Genomic DNA, 18,164 nt, shown 5'->3' with positions numbered 1-18,164 from the left:
CACGGCTGGCTGCAGGCCAGTCTTTGTAGATCTGTATCCTGCCTCCGCCCCTGCCCTCTCCCCAGCATGCTTGCTGGATTATTTAAAGCAAATCATAGATGCGAAGAAAGCAGTGCTTGCTTCATATTCTTAAAGGAGCTTTCAAAAAGGAAAAACAATTGTATTGTCCTTATTATGGCGTGTGGCTTGTGGCCCGGATGAAGATGGCATTATTTCATTTCACAGAGAGGCAGGGGAGGCCGAGGCCGGAGCAGCCCCGGGCTGTGGTCTGCAAGTGCAGGGCTCTTTCCAGGATGCCCGGCAAAGCTCACAGATCCCAGCTTCCTCGGAACCCCGCCTGAGCTTATGGCCTGACTCGTTCTTAGTCCTTCTTGAGCCAGCCTGAGATATTCCACCTCAAAAATCGTCATAGTGGTCTTTTACCAATTCAGGGAAAAAGATCAAGATAACAGGTGGAATTCTCAATTGAAAGTTCTTCTCTCCCATATTTTCCTTAAACCCATGGTCTCTGCGTTTGTCTGCAACCGAGTGCTGGGAGACCACAGGCTGAACAAGTACATAGTACGAAAGATGGATGGCCAGCCCTGCAAGCAGCTGACCGGTGCGATCTGACAGCTTTCTGTGGACACACCTGCTGGGGCAGACTTTATACTGCGCAGCGTAGTACATGTGCTGCTAGAAAAACTGCTCCTGCTTCACGTGATGAAATCACGGGCAAGTTCAGTTTCTCAGCCCCATGAACAGCACCCCACCCCCGGGTGCTCCTCCACGCAGCAGCTCCTCGGACGGCAGACTTTCTGATTCCTTTCTGGGGTAGACACAAAAATGAAGCTAAGCAGAAAACTAATTCTCATAAAAGAACCTCCCCAGAAAAATATCCTACTGAGCATAAGGCCCGAGACAAGTATCAAAGCTGGAAATGACAACCATTGTCCACCACAGGGTCTCACTCCTGGGACTCACGCTTTGTTGGCTGACACAGCCACACATCCCATAGTTAATACATCACAACACACCCTCTGAAGCGCAAACGCCAGGTCTGGACAGGACCCTGTCACGGTGTGACCATGCTCTTCCATGCCAGCGTGAGCAGTTCCACAACCCCTCAGTGGTGGGTGCTTCCTCTAAGCTCCGTAACACAATTAGATCTGAAACGGAGAAAGTGACTCTGACTCGGGGATTGGGGCATAAAGAAAAAGGGAGTTGGAAATTGACTTTGAAAGGCAATCAAGGGGGCTGCAAACCCAGAGTTCAGAGCTCACTCTTCTGAGATTGCCCCGCCAGGCCTGTGGACGAAGCACCAAGCCCCGGCAGGGCTGAGTGTGCTGAGAATTCCTCCTCCCGTCCCCTGGCCCTGGGCATCCCTGGAGTTGACCTCTTGGGAACCGCTGGCCTCTTCCTGCTTTTGTAGCATTTGAGGACATGTCTTGCTTGGATGATCAGCCTGGTTGAGACTCAAAGAAGGACACAGCACAGTTTTTAAATAACTTTATAATTTCCTGATGGATTTAGTTTGTGAATAAAAAAGAAAAAATGAACAAAGTGTTTACAATAATTATCAAGGCAAAGTTGAATATGACACAATTTCTTTGTAATGTCATTATCCTGTCAGTAACAGACTCCAGCAATACACACATACAGTTGAAGGCAGCAGGTGCATTTGCATCACAGACACCACCTTTAGGCTGCTACTGTCACCAAAAGGAACTCAAGCTACAAGGAGTCAGTACCCAGCGCTCCTTAGCTTCTCCACTAAAGTGCAGCACTTCTCTTCTGAAGCATAGGGGAGCGAACCCCAAGTCCCCACCCTGGATGTCCCGATGTGCTCGGCAGGTTCTTGGGCTAGTCCTGCCATGGGGCAGGCAGGCCAGCATGGGTGGTGGTGCCCTCAGGTCGGTCAGCTGCGTAAGAGGATGGCTGCAATACTGGTGTGGTGGGGGAGGGGTCAGCGTGCTGGCTCTGGCTTCAGTACGGTCCACTCCTTTCCTCATCATGGCATCTCTGGGGCCAAGACAGCAAGCTAGGCATGGGAGACCTGGGTCTAAGGAGCTTAACGGGAAAGAATCCAGGGCCTGAAGCAGAAGGAACTGAGATCTGAGTGCAATGCATTCCACCTGGATTGCAGCTCCAGGTTGGCCAGTGCTTGGCCTGTATTGGATGGGTCACTGGATGATATAGCACCAAGTGGGCAGGAAAGAGGTCCTGGGGCCTGCCAGGTATGGGGCTTCAGAGGCAAGCCCAGGTTACCACACAGTATTAGGCACACTGAGCTGGGACCAATGTGGGGGTGAGGGAGGTTCTGGGGTCATAAAGTTTGAAACCTCTACCCAGAGGTCCTGAGGGTGTATAGGAAAATCCTGGCACGATTGAGAGCCTTGAGGCCCCAGGTTCTTATTCCTTTCACTGAGTAGTTGTCTCTTTCACCCAGGCAGTCACCTGCCTGGACCGTGGTCACCATTTCCCCAGCGGCTAGCCCAGCTGCCACCTCGGCCAGCTAGGGAGGGGAGGAGGTGGGCTGCCCCATAGCTTGAACTCCTGCATTAACATGGTATTGGTTTGCATTTTTAAAACACAGCTCTTTAATTTCTCAGTTCTACAACTACTTTTTAATATTTTAATAATCTCAACAATGGACACAATGTAACTGCCCAATTCTCTGAATCACACAGACAATACCAACAAGCACAGAAACAAAAGAGGAGGTGGGATGGGACAGAAATCCACTCCCCAAATCAAGCCCTAAAACCACTTCTCCCCCAAAAGAGTCAGGAGGAGAAATGCCTACAACAGGGTCACAGCACTTGCCAAACACATTGGAAGAAAATCAGGAGACACCTGGTTACAGTTTTGACACTAAAAAGTTTGGAAACAGTTTTTGCTTAAAAAGAACAGGTAAAGACAGCCATTTTGTTCAGAAGGATTTCCCTGTAATACATGTTTTTTCTTGCCTAAATGTTCTTTTAATTTACATGGGGGAGGCTCCAGACCCTTTTAAAAACATTCCTCTGCAGGTTCGGGTCACCTCCCGAGAGCCCCAGGGCTGGCAGTGATGGGTGGGCGGCTGTGGGCACCGCGTCCTCGATCTTGTCCACGGTTCTCACCTCTCGTGGGTGGGGAGGAGGCTGGGGGGGCAGACGTGAAAGCTAGTGACACAGCTGACGCAGGGTCCACTGGGACCTAGGAAATGCCACGGGAGCGTATTCCTTGCCTCGCTCTTTCCTCAAAGCCCCTGAGGGTGGCCCAAAGAGGAGGGTGATTTGGTTCTGGAATCAGCTGGACTCTCTAGCAGCAAATCCAAATGCCAATCCTGTCCATCAGCAGCGGAGGGTCGGGGTCAGCGGTGAACTAAAACTCTGTGAGGACTTCTCCTTCCTCTTCTCACTCTGGGGAGTGAGCGAGCCAATGAGCTCCTCATGGAAAAAGAAACAGACTTTGACGACAGGTGGCAAGTCACATGGCCACCCTCAACACCGCGGGCGGGCCGGCTCGTCTGCTCCAGCAGTGTTTCTAAAGCCCCAGTGTGAGGAAGAGACAGACGCACTTCCGTCTTTAGACTGTAAGGTGCAAGGACAACGGCTAGAGCTGAGATGAATTTGGAGATTCCCGTTGCTATTTCTTAACAGGTTAAAGCCCATTTAAAATCTTCTACATTTCCAATGGTATCCAAGTCCTTACAAATCTCAATTCAGATACTCCATGAGCAACTCAGTAAGTGCCTGGGATGGAGGAACATGAAAAGAGGGGAAACTCCCCCGCTATTTCCTTAGTCGTGAGCCCGGGTTGGATTCCACCCACTCTATTGTCCTCTTTATGATGACCTTGATTTGGGGTTCAGATCTTTAGGTGCTACAGAGCAATGAGACCTGCAAATAGAACGGATGAGTCTGGGGAAGGATGCGGAGAGTTTTCAAGGCTCTCTACCTCCAGGAGCAGTTGAGTGACCTTATGAAACCATGAATGCCAGAAGAGGGTCACAGGACGACAAGTGCCAGTGCAGCGGGAGTTAGGCGTTAGTAAATGTTGGCTCAACAAATGATCTTAACTCAACAAGATACTCTAATGCTAGACACTGTGTTAACTTTGCCCCTGTAATATAAAGGCAGGCCACGTTTACCATTAAACTTTAGCCAAACAGTCCCCAGAGTCACATGAGACACCAGATCATCGCTCAAGAAGGATTAAGGGGATTCCCAGCTATGGTTCACAGAGACCAGACAGAGGATGTCTGTCCTAGAATTTATTTTTCTCAGAAGCACTTGTCACAGAGGGCTCCTGTTGTTTTCCTGGAGGAGAAATGATGGGAAAATCAAAACAAGAAGGAGGAAGGAGATGCCGGAGAGCCACATGCCAGTGGCAAGAGTGGCGGGAGCGGTGCTGGATGCGCGAGGCAGGACGGGCTGGATCCAGGAGGCTGCCGACGCCTGTGCTCCCAGACCAGCGCCAGCCCATGTCACTGGGTCCCAGGCTCTTCTCCTGCTTTCTCTGTTCTGCTGTAGCCCTGTGAAGGCTGTTGTCATACCTCAGTTCTTCACACTATGGTGGATGAAGTGAGATTCTAACACTCCAGCCCTGATACACTGGGAGCTTTGTGCATGGTTTATGGGCCGTACAATAAACAGAACTGAGGGAACTGACCACAGACGACACCCGTGGCTGTCTATCTCCTGCACCTCCCTCTGGCCAGCCTGGCTGTCAGGAAGCATCTCAGTGAGAGGTTTATGAGCAGAGCCCATTTAAACCTTCAATAAGGACTGCTCCGCAGCTTCTCACAGGGAGAGGGAGTATTTTACAGCAGGGAATGAGGGAGCTGGAGAGGCGATCATGTAAGTTAGCGGGACAGTCAAGGGCTGAGGTGGGAAGGACCTGGACCCACGGCTGCGAGGACTTCACGGGCAGCACTAAATTCTTTTGAGTGAGCAACTGGGGAAGGAGAGAGGACAAAGCGCAAGATAAAAACGTCCAGTTCAGTGACTTTTATCTGATGTGTCTGGTGGGTTTCTGGGGGTAGACATGGTCAAAGGGCTAGATGTGGGTTAAGTGGTCTATTTCTTGCTGTCTAGTTGTTTACAACTGCCATTGTCTGTGCTTGGGAAAATGCCCCTCAAAATGCCAATACCTTCAAGTGGACTTGCAACTTTGAGGTCAACTTTCTGATTTGCAACATGGAGCCGGCCAAATTCCACAAAGTGCATGCAGATGTGGTAAGAAATCACCATCCACAAGTGGATTCTCATAGCCTTCTAAACAGCACACTCTTTAAGGGTAACGACAACAAACAGCAAAAATCCTGAATCACCAAGTGGATCCTGTAGGCTAATGTATGACTAAGCCCCCAAACCCATCCATTCTGTTATGACAAGAAGTGCTGATTTGTGAAAGACTTTCCTAGAAAAGATACATTCTATTAAGATGGGGTAAGGGAAGGTACGCTTTTGCTGCTTTGACTCCCCCGGGGATGTCTCAGAATCCTCTGCACCTCTCCCTCACTGCAGAGACTTTCCTAGGATGGGCGCCTTGCACAGTGATTTGTACACAGCAGGCATTTCATAAATATTCTCTGAATGGAAGGATGAAGGAAGGAATGTGCGTGGGATAAGAAGCATGCAGTTGTGCCGCAAGAAGGTTCCAGGCAATGAACAAGGCTGTGGTTCTGAGAGAGCAGGTCAAGAGTAAAGCTGAAAGGGTGAGAGATGGGTTGTAAACGGTATGGCCACTGGGCTGCAGGAGCTCGGGATGTGGTGGCAGGATGGCAGACAGCACTCTGGAGATGCTCAGGAGAAAGCAGTCTGACCCCAAGGCATGGTCATCTTCTGCAGGAGCCAAGCTGCAGGTGGCGAAGACAGGGCTCACATGTCCAACCCTCTTCTCTCAGCTAGAAGTATCTGATCCAACAACTAAGTAGGATAAGATCAAAGGTCCTAAACAAGAGAGACTAGGGGAAGAACTGTTCATCTAGGAGTAGAGCAGGAGAGGGTGAGACAGACAGACAGGGCTGGGGTGAAGACTCACAACCTGGGGGACTGGTACTTGCTAAGCTATCGCGAGGCCTGCTTGTAGTGCCCCTGTATAAAACATGACACATGAAAATAAACAAAAGAGACAGTAAAAAGAAGAGTTAGTTTTCTCTTTGTCCCTGTTCTCTCTTTCCTCTCACCTCTCTTTATCCAATACTCTTTTTGAGATTTTTTTTCCTTTTAGGAGAAAGCACCTATTGTGATATTATTACACTCAGCTCTCTGGTCCACTGTGAGGGATTCTGTCAATATGCTGAACTCCAAGTAGATTCCAGATTTGGTTCTCACGTTGAAGGACAGAAGGTAGGAGGGCTCTCTACACCATGTCCCTCTGTATGGGCAGAGCCACCAGCTTCCACAGTTCTCCTGTTGATGACTGGATGGCAGTCCTTCATAGAGATTTGGCCATTTACCCACCCTGGACATCAAGAAAATTAGTGTAGAGACAACACCCAAAGCAGAAAGACAGAGTAAGATGACAGATGTAGCAGTGGTGCTGGAATCACACCTCTTCAAGTGAGCAAGACAGGATGTACTTTGTAGTGTTTGGTGCCAAGAAGTTTTTGGGTGCCTGTTCCCTACAGTCCCCCTTTCTTGGCTGCTGGGCTGGCCACTCCCCACGAAGCAGGGTCAAGATGACTCCTCTAATGCGTTGACCACTTGCTCCAGGATGTCGGGGCAATGATCAGCTATTTGCTGAAGAATGGCGTTGGCAAACTCCTGCAGTTCTGCGTTGTCCCGTTCACCTTTTTCTAACTCATTCTGAAGCTGAAATGAAAAAGAGAGATGGATTTCAGATAACATAAAGTAAGATAAAATAAAACCCTGTCTGCACTGAGTTAAGAATTTTTGCTCATCAATAAAGAAATGAGAAGAGACACTTTCTGTGTGAGGTCTCCCTGCATCAAAATTAACAGGAAGAGTGCAAAAGCACTGCCCAGGTCTCTTCGTGGGGGTAAGGCCCAGAGCTGGCAAGTGCAGGGTGGGGCTTCAAGCTGTCCCCTCCTTCTAAGTGGAATGCTCTCTCCATGGGCCAGGACCACCCCTACATGCCTGGGGGGAGAGGTTCAGGGTGAGCTCAGATGCGATCTTAACCCTGCACAGTTGGCCTTTCTCTGTACACCCTGTACCACTTTTATTCAGTACATTAGACCAACCTACCTTAGCCTCTGAATTTAGCTAAAGAGATTATTTTGAGAAACATCAGACATATATTTCCAGCTTTCTGTTGTTTTCAACACCATCTTTGACATTCCTTCAAGCACTTTAACCAGCCTTTATTGATTGCCTGCTGTGTGCTAGGTGCTGAAAGGTGAATGGATTTGGTCCTTCTTCTGAAGACACACTGATGTCAATGAAGGAGACAAATATGGCCCAGTGCAGCAAGGGCCATCACTGAGGCATGAGCACGTGCTGTGAGGAGGCAGAAGAGAGACCGTTTCCTCCTGGAGCAGCCCGAATGCTACTAAAGTATATGTGATCTGGGTCTTGAGAGCCGAATAGGAGCCTGTCTGGGAGATCAAATACAGAAGAGGCTTCCAGGTAGATGAAACCAATGCAGACGGGTGGAGCTAGGAGAGGGCTCCACCCAGGTCTCGGCAAGAGTGAGGTGTTCAGCACAGCTGGGGCATGAGGTGAGGGCTGGGGGACGAAGGGCAGGAAATGAAGCTGAAAAGACAGGCTGGGACCAGACTGTGTACGTAAAGCTAGAGAGCTCAGGTTTAATCTGGTTAAAAAACCAAAACCAAAAATAAAACCATAAAAAAAGAAAGTCCAAGAGTTTTTAAACAATATAGTGACACAAACCTTCACTTTCTTTGAAGGTAAGAAAAACACATTAGATGGAGCAGAAGGAAGAATCCATCAAGGGAGGTCATTGTTACAAGTCCAGCACGGAGTTGAGGAGGGTTTGAACTCAGGTAGGGTCAGGGGACATGGAGGAGAACACATGGACCTCAGACTTTCCAAAGGTAGGACTGCTAGGAGTTGGAGGGCTGGCTGTTTAGCTCAGTTTGTTGGAGAACGGTGTTGGTAACACCAAAGTCAAGGGTTCAGATCCCTGTATTGTCCAGCTGCCCAAAATAAAATGAAATGAAATGTAAGCAGGAGATGGAGTTAAGAGAGGGTGAATGGAGAATAATTTTTGACAATTCTAGTTGGAGAAGTTGGACAATAAGACAAAAATATAGTAGGCAGAGCAGACTTTAGGAAAGAAAGGAGGGAAATTAAAAATTGAGTACAGAGTTCCAGTCAGGATGGCTGAATAGACGGTTCCCAGCGTCATTTTCTCCCACAAATCAGCAAATTTACAACTACAAAAATGCAACATCAGCCAAGCTAGGGCCACTGGAGCTGAGAGGACGAGGAGGAGAGACCTACGGAGCTCATGAAGGTGGGAGAAACCACGATGAGAGAAAGAAAAAGCTGCTCTGAGCATTTCGGGCCGCGGCTGCTTTACGGCTCGAGCTGCTGAGCACATGGAGCAGGAGCCGGCAGAAGCCGCAGCTGTGCCCTTCAGATGGAGTTGCTTGGAGGCAGCAGGGGAGAAGAGGGCCTTGGCGGCCCCCAGGACAGCAAGACCACTAGCAGGGTTCCCATGGACCCACGCAGGAGTGAGGAGCCAGAACAACTGAAAAAAGGGAGCCACTGAGAGGCCGGTGAGTCATCGCAAGGGACAAGCGCAGGGCCTGTCCCATGGGAAGTGTTTGCAGCATGGGCGGTGGGGGAGTTGTGCCCACTGGGAGAACACTGGGACACAGCAAGGACAGCTGATCTGCCCCCCAATCAGCACAGGACTGCTCAGAGGAGACTGGTCGGGAATGCAGAATTTCATGGGGTGCAGTTTGATGAAAAAACTCAGGCCCAGATCAGAGATTTACACAACACAGATCCACCGGGTCTCTGGAGAGCCAGAAGTATCTATAAGGTCAACCATTAAACCCTGAGCTGCACAAAAAGCCTTCCCTAGGGAAAGAGCAGCAAAGTAGCAATTTAACTCAACAACACAGCTCAAGTACTGGTTCCCACAGGAAGTTCCCCCATTTTGGAAGTAAACAAAGGACAAAAAGTTAGCTCCGGCCCAAGCACATCACCAGCACCTTTGGGCCTACCTGGGAACCAGAGGCTTGAAGCCAAGGACCGGACCCCACTTCCACATTCACACACACCACACCAGTGCCGTGGTGCCCACCCAGGGACCCGAGGCATGGAGAAGGGGACCAGCCACCCCATTCCCACATTCAGGCACACCCCCACCTTGGGGCCCTGCCTGGGGACCCGGGGCATGGAATCGCGGACCAGACCCCCCTCCCACAATCAGGTACACCATGCCAGTGCTTCAGGGCCCACCCAGAGACCCAAGGCATGGAGAAGGGGACCAGACCCCCCTCCCACAACCAAGCACACCGCACCAGCACCTCAGGGCCCGCCTGGGGACCAGAGGCATGGAGAAGGGGACCAGACATACCTCACAACCAGGCACACTGCCAGAGCCAAGGAGCATGTCATAAACATCACTTCCATGTGGGTGGCCCACCACAGTAACCACAATAACCATGGCTGCTGCAAAAGTGGCTAGATGCCAAAACCACCACGCAGATGGTCTGCCAACCACTGGAGTGCACTGACACAAGGAGAGTCACCAGCAGAGATAAAGAAGAGGATGTCTCTCTCCACAAAGCCCATTTCAGAGTGACAGAAGAAGCGTCTGCTCTATGGTAATATTGGGGGACCTGATCACATCTCTCAGCATTGGACAGATCATCTAGGCAACAAATTAACAGAATAACCATTATTCTTTCAGAAAGAGAGGAAATCTAGGGTAATTAGAGGGGGAGGGGGGAGGGAGTGGGGGATGGGGAGAGATTGGACAAGGTGCATAAAGAATAATTATGATTTGTAACAACATATATGCTAGTAATATTGATTTGATCAACATAGCTCAATGTTGAACCCCAAAAATATGTATAATCAATTTTGATTCAATAAATAAAATTAATTAAAAAAACTGAGTACAAAGTAGAGTTAAGAACATATGCTTTGAAGATAGGCAGCATGGGTTTCAATGTCATCTCTGCCAATTATTGGTTTTTATGACCTTGCCCTCTCTGAGCCTCAGTTTCCTCATCTATAAAATGGGGCAATAATAACACTTATAGGGTTGCTTTAAGATTTAATGAGATAGTCATATAAAGTGCGGTGTAATGCCTGACACACAGAAAATGCTTGATAAGTTAGATGTTATAACTATTCTTTACTGTTGTTGTTAAATAGATAAGATCATCCAGAAAGAGCACACAGATTAAAAAGCAAAGAGAACCAAGTTTTAATTCCACAACTGTTAGATCCTAGATGTTCTGAGCCAAGAATTAGCCTGGTGCTTCTTCAAATATTACCAAAGAGTTGGGAATAGGCCTAGCAATCTTCTTTCTGCTAAATGCTGACTAAAAGACCAGAATATTCAAGGGCCAGATTTAGACCACACTAAGTTCTGGTGCATGTCAAGGTCTGGCTGTGTCACATGCATACAAGTCTCTTGAATGGGGAAAGCCAGGAGGCCAGGTGCCTTGTAAATAAATACAGTGGCACAGAAAACAATCCAAAAATGCTGTTAGGTGAAAAGGCTACAACTCGCAAGTCTCTCCAACGGAAGCGAAGTCAGCCTTGCCGAGGGAGGTGTGGGGTTGTGATGCTTCAGTTTCCAGTCTCAATCCTTCCCACGAATATTCCGGACAACTCTGGTTAATATTCTGAGCCAGGTATCTATACTCCACTCTCTACAAGTTACCTATTTATTTCCCATGAAATATTTTGTATTCTAATTTGGCTTCTGTTATGTTAAGCAGATAACCATGAAGTTACATACATTTTAGTTTAATATTTTTTCAGGTTTTCCCCTTTCTTTAAACAGTTCTATACATGTATTGTAGAAAATTTGGGAAAGAAAGCAAAGCACCAAGAAAAAGAAAATCACCTGTAACATTACCATCACCTAGAGATAACCACTGCTATATATTTATTTTATCATATATTGTTTGAGACTTTATTTTAATATATATATATATATATATACGTAAATTTTAGAAACAAAATAGCAGTGATATTATATAGATTATCTGTAAATTGATTTTGTTTTTCACCTAAAAGTATACTATAAATACATTTCCAAGCCAAATCCCAAAGAATCTTTTTGGAATTTGGTAATTGATTCTAAATTATCTTCAAGTGTAAATATATAAGAGCCTAGAAAATATTTTAAAGGAAGAATGATGTGAGAACTGCTCTGTCAGGTAATAAAACATACTATAAAAGTACGCTAATTAGAAGAGTATCGTACTGATAACCTCAGGTCAGTGGGATTTAAAATATGATCAGGAAGTACTTGAAATCAATGAATTGTATCCAATGAATCAACTGGGCCCATTTGTGGTTGGATTCCTGCTCATATCATACACAAACACAAATTTCGAACTAGTTAGAGATCTAAATTTAACAACTATACTGTAGAAGTACCAGAGGTAAGTTTAGGGGCATATTTTTATGATCTTGAGTAGGGAAAACACATAGTGCTTTTTATTTTACTTTTGGGGAGAGGGTAAATGCATTTAAATTCATAAGTCATAAAGAAATAAAAAGGGCAAATGTGACTACAGAAATTTAAAATGTCTGTATGGAGGTAGAAGAGATATAAATTAAATTAAAATACAAGTGGTGACTTGGAAAACATTTATAGTAAATAAGACCAAAAACAAAAAGACGAAGATTCGATATCAATATATTATAAAGTGGTATTTTAAGCCTAAAAAAACCAATAACCTAATAGAAAAGCAGACAGAAGATATGAACAAAAGACTCACAGAAGAAATACAAATAGCTAATAAGCACATAAAAGGTACTCAACCTCATTAATAATTAAAGAATACAAATTAAACTAGATAGGTTTTCTTTTCCCCCTCCACACTGGCAGAAGTTTCTAAGACTGTCGACAGTCAGTGTTGGTAAGGGTTTGGGGAAGTGGGTGCCCTTAAACAAGTATTGGTGGGAATACAGATTGGTGAGCAATTTGGTCTCATCAACCAAATTTAATTTTATATACTTCTGATCAAATAATTCTTTTGTTTGTTTGTTTGTTTTTGTTGTGGTGGCTGGCCGCTACAGGGACCTGAGCCTTTGATCTTAGTGTTATCAACACCATGCTCTCCCAAGTGAGCCAGCTGGCCAGCCCCTAATTCTACCTGCAAGAGTATGTTCTTTAGAAATATCAGTAAGAAATTTAAGAATGTATGCACAAGTATGTTTACTAAGGCAATCTGTAAGAGCGAAAATTTATTAATGACCTCACTGTCCAACAAGAGGCAGAGAGAGCTATATATATTTAGACCTAAAAAGATTTATATACAGATATGTATGTACGTATATAAGAATGTATAGAAGGAGAAACACAAAACTAGAGTGGTGGTTAGTTGTAATGAATGAAAGGACTTTCAATTTCACTCTGTATACTTCCATACTATTAAGACCTAACAACACAAACAACATCAATTTTATAGTAAGAAATATGAATAAAAATATATGGTATCAATATCCTTCAAAGCTGCATGTATTTTTAAAGGCATAATTCTTATATTCTAAGGCCTTGAGAAGGGACAAATAGTATATAAAATTCACTCAAAAAGTATTAAGTGATTGACCAATAAAAAGGATTAAAGTTCTGACACGTGCTATATTATGTAAAGATACATTATGTAAGTATATAAGAACACTGTGCTAAGTGAAAGAAGCCGGTCACAAAAGGCCACATGTTGTATAGTTCCATTTTTAGGGAATGTGCAGACTGTGCGGATGTGAGTCAGAAAGCAGACTGGTGGCTGCCTAGGGCTGGGGTGGGGTGGGTGATTGGGAGTGACGGCTAACGGCAATGAGTTTCTTTTTGGGTGATAAAAATGTTCAAAAACTGATTATGGCTGCGGTCGCACAACTCTGAGGACATACTAAATTTACTGAACTGTATGCTTTAAATGGGTGAACTGTATGGTATCTAAATTCATCTCAATAAAACTAAAAAAAAATTGACTGAGTACTCTATGCAAACACTGCATAGTAAATGCCAACAGAGGTGGAGAAAAATGCTACTGCCTTCAATTTGGGCAGAAAGAAGGAGAAGACGGGGGGGGGGGAGAATTTCTTGAAGAATACGGCAGTTAGCAGTAGAGGACAGGAAAAGGGTCATTTCAGGTGGCAACTCGTACGCGCTAAGGCATGGAGTAGGAAGCGTGTGTGGCTGCTCACTGCGGTTCAGGAATACAGGGATTATGAGGTCTTACGAGAGGCGATCCCAGATCTTGGAGAGTGACAAGAGGCCCCTGGGCTGCCATGCTTGGGCAGCTCCCTCAGAGGACCCCACTCCATTACACAGTTTCAGTGAAGCCACACCTGGGACGCTGTGCTCCATTTCAGACACCTCATTACCAGAAAAGTGGAGACAAACTGGAGGAAGTTCAAAGACAATGGCGGGCAGGACTGAGAGGCCGAAGGATCATTTTATGAGCCAGGATTAGAAGAACTAATTATGGAGACCTGAGCTAAGTAAAAACTATGAGGAGGGAATGTGATTGTCACGTACAAATGTCAGGAGGGGTAAACAAGAAGGGGGAGAGTGATTCAGCGCCGGAGGGGGAGAAGTTATGGGATGAGTTTGAGGAAGACACCAGAGGCAGACTACACGGCTTTGCTTTTCCCAAGGTCTAGTGAATGGTTTGCCTGGGAAAAGGCATTTCAAAATTGAGGAGGTCAAAGCCACCGCTGGAAGCCCCAGTCTCCCCTGTGGGAATGAGGGGGTGCCACAGGCCCCAATCCCGCCCCTCCTCCTCCCTTCTTCTTCCATCCCATTTCCTTCCCCTTCCCCCCTCCCTCCCAACTGCTCTGCAACAACATCCTAGAATATAAAAAATAATATTAATAAAATTTCACTTTCTTAAAAAAAAAAATACAGGTCAGAATAATCAAGAAGTATAGAGAAGAAAGTGTTCCTTCATTAGCTGGAGTTGCTTTCCATCTGGTAGGCCTTTCTCTGTTCTCCAGGGATTATATGTGGTTCAAATTTTATCCAAAAGAAGTATTAAGTGTGGGCACGGCTGAGCAGAAGATTCCATTGGCACTTGATGCATTATAGGCTAAAATTTCTTGGCTTGAAAAAATCTCAAAGATCAACCTCTCTTGCAAAACTGGAATTACTTTTTAAATGAAAATTTTAATTTTGCTGACTTTGAAATGCAAAGCTTTAGTTATTCTGAAGTCAAAAGAGTACGAAATGTGTTGTTAAAACTTCCAGATCACTTAGGAAATAGAGGCAATGTGAAATAACCAAACTAAGAACCGAGACAGATGTGTTATATAGCACAGGTGTAAAAACAAATCTTGAAATGCATTAATACCTCATTATTTTACAATAGTTCTTTAGCATGCACATCACATGTAAAAAGGGAAGTCTGTGTATGGCTCTGAAATGCCACGGGTCCTACGGATAGGCTGGCAAAAGTGCAGTCTAGCTTCTGAGGCTGAACTTAGCACATCTCACTCAAGACGTTCCTGCTCCCCCGTCCCCTGTCCCCCTCCCTCCCTCCCTCCCTGGCCTGCCTGTCTTCCTCTCACTCTGCCCTGCCCCCTTCATGCTTAACACTGGAAAAAACTTCTCAAAGGGCACAAACGTGTAATATTTGGGAAATGAAAACACTTACTACACCCTAGTTACGATGAGTGAATTCCTTCTCCCTCTCCTTCCCCTTCCTTGTTAGGGCTACAGATCCAAACTTAGTGGATGTAAGATTGAGTATCTGACTAGATTTTCCATTTACTATTCGTCACTCTCTAATATTGGCAGGTGAATTCCACCACTTCAAGTACCACAGTTAAAAATACTGTCTTCTTATTTACTTTCTTAAAAACACCATAATTGTAGGCAGCACATAAGTTTACATAATCCCCTTTCTATATATAAAGATGCAATTTTCTGTGCATGTATTGAAAGCTGTGCTTCTAAAGGTAAACAGTAAAACACCCAAAAATGCTTCCAAAGTAAAACAGTTTTCACTAAACTGCAAAACAAGTTTGTTTCCACGAATCCTGCCAGCCCTTTCTCTACCTGGAGCATGAAGCCCCATATCTCAGCACCTTAGTTTCCTCCATAAATAAAATGTTTATTACAAAGTGTTTCTCAGGCCTCTTGGGCACCTCAAGATTTTGTGGCTCTTGAGCCACCCCTCCCTGTCCCTGTCCCTTCAATTAAGTCTGTATTTCCATCCTCTCCCTTCCCCTGGTCTTTCACTGTGGCTTCCAAGGACACTCAAATTTCTCCCATCTTGAAAAGGCCTCTTGAATCTGCATCTCTTTCAAGCTAGTTGTTATTTTTCTTTTTCTTTCACCATCAAACTTCTTAAAAGAATAGTCTACATCTGCTACCTCTGTTTCTCATTTCCCTCCTTAATACCTAAGAATTTAGTGTTTGCTATTTCACTGAAATTGCTCTCTCAAAAGATTACTGAAGACCTCTACGCTGAAAACTATAAAACATTATTTAGAGAAATTAAAAGTATCTTAAATGCAGGGATATAATATGATCAAGGATTAAAAGACTTAATATTTTAAAGGTGCTAATTCTGCCCAAACTAATCTATAGATTCAATGCAATCAAAATGAAAATCCTGGCAGTTGTGTGTGTGTGTGTAAACTGACAAGCCGATTCCAAAATTTAAGTGGAAATGCAAAGAGCCAAGAATAGCCAAATCGATTCTGAAGAATAAAGTCGTAAGAACATTACTATCTTGAAGAAGAATATTACTGTGAAGCTATAGTCATTAACATACTTAGTACTGGCACGAGAACAGAACTATAGACTAACGGAACAGAAGAGAATCCAGAAAAAACCCTATACATGCATGGCCACTTGATTTATAACGAAGGTGGCTCAACAGTACAGTGAGGAAAGGATGGTCTTGCCAATAAACGGTGGATCCAAATGAAAAAAATAATATTTTGATTCTTACCTTATACCATATATCAAAATAAATTTCTTTTTTTTTTTTTCCCTTTTTGTCTTTTTTCGTGACCGGTAATGGGATTGCAACCCTCGGTGTCGTGCCCACACCGCGCTCAACCAGTGAGCGGACCGGTCTCTATATGGGATCAGAACCCTCGGCGGGAGTGCTGCCGCGCTCCCAAGTGCCGCACTCTACCGAGTGCGCCACCAGGCCGGCCCCCAAAATAAATTTCTGATTAATAGTAAATATAAATGTGAATGGTAAAAAAAATAGTAAAACATTTCAAAGAAAACATAGGAGACCATCTTTTGGGAATGCAAAGATTTCTTAAAAAGAATACGAAAAACACTAACCGGGAAAGAAAAAAAATCGATAAACTGGACCTATGTTAGAGTTAAGAATTTCTTTCTCTTAAAAGACACCATTAAGAGGGCCCACAAACAGAAGAAAATATTTGCAATGCATACATCTGACAAAGGACTCATATCCAGAATATGTAACGAACTACTACAAATCAGCATCAACAACAATTAACAATAAAAAATAAGCAAGAGACTTGAATAGACACTTAACAAAAGAGTATATTGAAATGGATGACAAACATATAAAAAGGTGCTCAACCTCACTAGTCATCACGGAAATGCAAGTTAAAATCACAATGAGATACCACTAACTACCCACCAGAATGGCTACAATTAAAACAGACAGTCAATACCAAGCATTGACAAGGATGTGGAACCACTTGATTCTCATACACTCCTGGTGGGAGTGTGAATTGGTACAACCACTTTGGAAAGCTATTTGGCAGTATTTGCTAAAGCTGAACATATGTATACCTTATGACTGAATAATTAGACTTTTAGGTATACATAAACTCACCAGAAGACATGGACAAGAGTATTCATAGCAGCACTATTTGTAATAGCCCAAACCTGGGAACAACCCAAATGTCCATCGATAATTGAATGATAAATAAATTGTGGCATATTCATACAATAGAATATCATATAGCAACGAGAATGAATGTATTATATGTATAACAAAATAAATGCACTTCATAAACATGATGTTGAATGACAAAAGCCAAATACAAAAGAGTCTATATTATGTAATTCCAGGTATACAAAATTAAAAAATAGGCAAAACTAACCTGACATTAGAAGTCAGGGTGCCCTTGGAGGCTGGAGTTGTGACTGGAGAGGGCATGACAGGGTAGCTTCTGAGGGGCGGGTAATGTTCTGCTTCTTGTTCCAGGCATTGGTGTCAGTTTCACTGATCTACACTTATGATCCATGTACTTTTCTGCTTACACGTTATATTCCAAAACTTTAAAAAACCCAAACACCAAAACCCCGCAAAGATTACCTAATTGCACAATCTAACAATCTTTACTCATACCTGACCCTGCTAACACCTCCTTCCAAACTCTCTCTCCCCTTTTGACCCCATGGGTCCCACATTCTGGTTCTCCTCTGCCTGTTGCAACATTTCTTCTCTTTCTTGGTGCTATTTCTCTTCTTTCTGCTCACTCCCACAACAGGGAAGGGGTTTCCTGAGACCTAAGGAGACTTTCCATGGTCCTTCCTCTTATATCCTCTGCTTGTCTACCTTTAGCTCTAAAAAGGGGTAATAATAACAGCAACTACCTTATTGGGCATTCACTACAGGCCAAGCAGTATTCTAAGTGCTTCAGTGCATTAACACATTTAATCCACTTTCTTTTCAATTTAATTATTTCTTTTGAAAAACTTTTTAAAAGTTCTTTTTAAAGAACTTTTGTTCTTTAAAAAAACCTTCATAACAGAAAATCTCAAGTGAATACAAAAGAAAATAATAAAATAATCCTTATATGCCTGTCATCTAAATATAACCATTATGAAGGTATGTCAACACAATTGTAACTCTAGCTCCTTTCTCTCTCCTGAGTTTCAGACTCACATTTTTAAGGGCCTTATCAACATCATTTTGTGAATGTTCCACTTACACATCAAATCATACTGTTCAGACTGTTTAATAAACTATTCATCTAATAATTACTATAAGCAGTTTTTCAAGTGATTAAATATTCTTCTTTTTTTTTTTTTTTTTTTTTTTTTTTTTTTTTTTTTTTTTTTCC

At 44.2% G+C, this 18,164-nt stretch overlaps 1 long non-coding RNA gene across 1 annotated transcript in view; it reads right to left on the bottom strand.

Annotated features, from left to right (window-relative positions):
• Positions 1–1,473: 1,473 nt before the first annotated feature.
• LOC103590231 overlaps positions 1,474–18,164 on the bottom strand; it is a 52,408-nt gene continuing 35,717 nt past the window's right edge. Inside the window, exon 2 of the long non-coding RNA XR_550453.1 lies at positions 1,474–6,782. This is a non-coding gene — a long non-coding RNA (uncharacterized LOC103590231). The remainder of the gene's footprint in view (positions 6,783–18,164) is intronic.

Source organism: Galeopterus variegatus, unplaced genomic scaffold, assembly GCF_000696425.1.
Source record: "Galeopterus variegatus unplaced genomic scaffold, G_variegatus-3.0.2 Scaffold784, whole genome shotgun sequence".
Classification (NCBI taxonomy): Eukaryota; Metazoa; Chordata; class Mammalia; order Dermoptera; family Cynocephalidae; genus Galeopterus; species Galeopterus variegatus.
The sequence above is the reverse complement of the archived record's forward strand: the minus strand, read 5'-3'. Positions and strand labels throughout refer to the sequence as shown.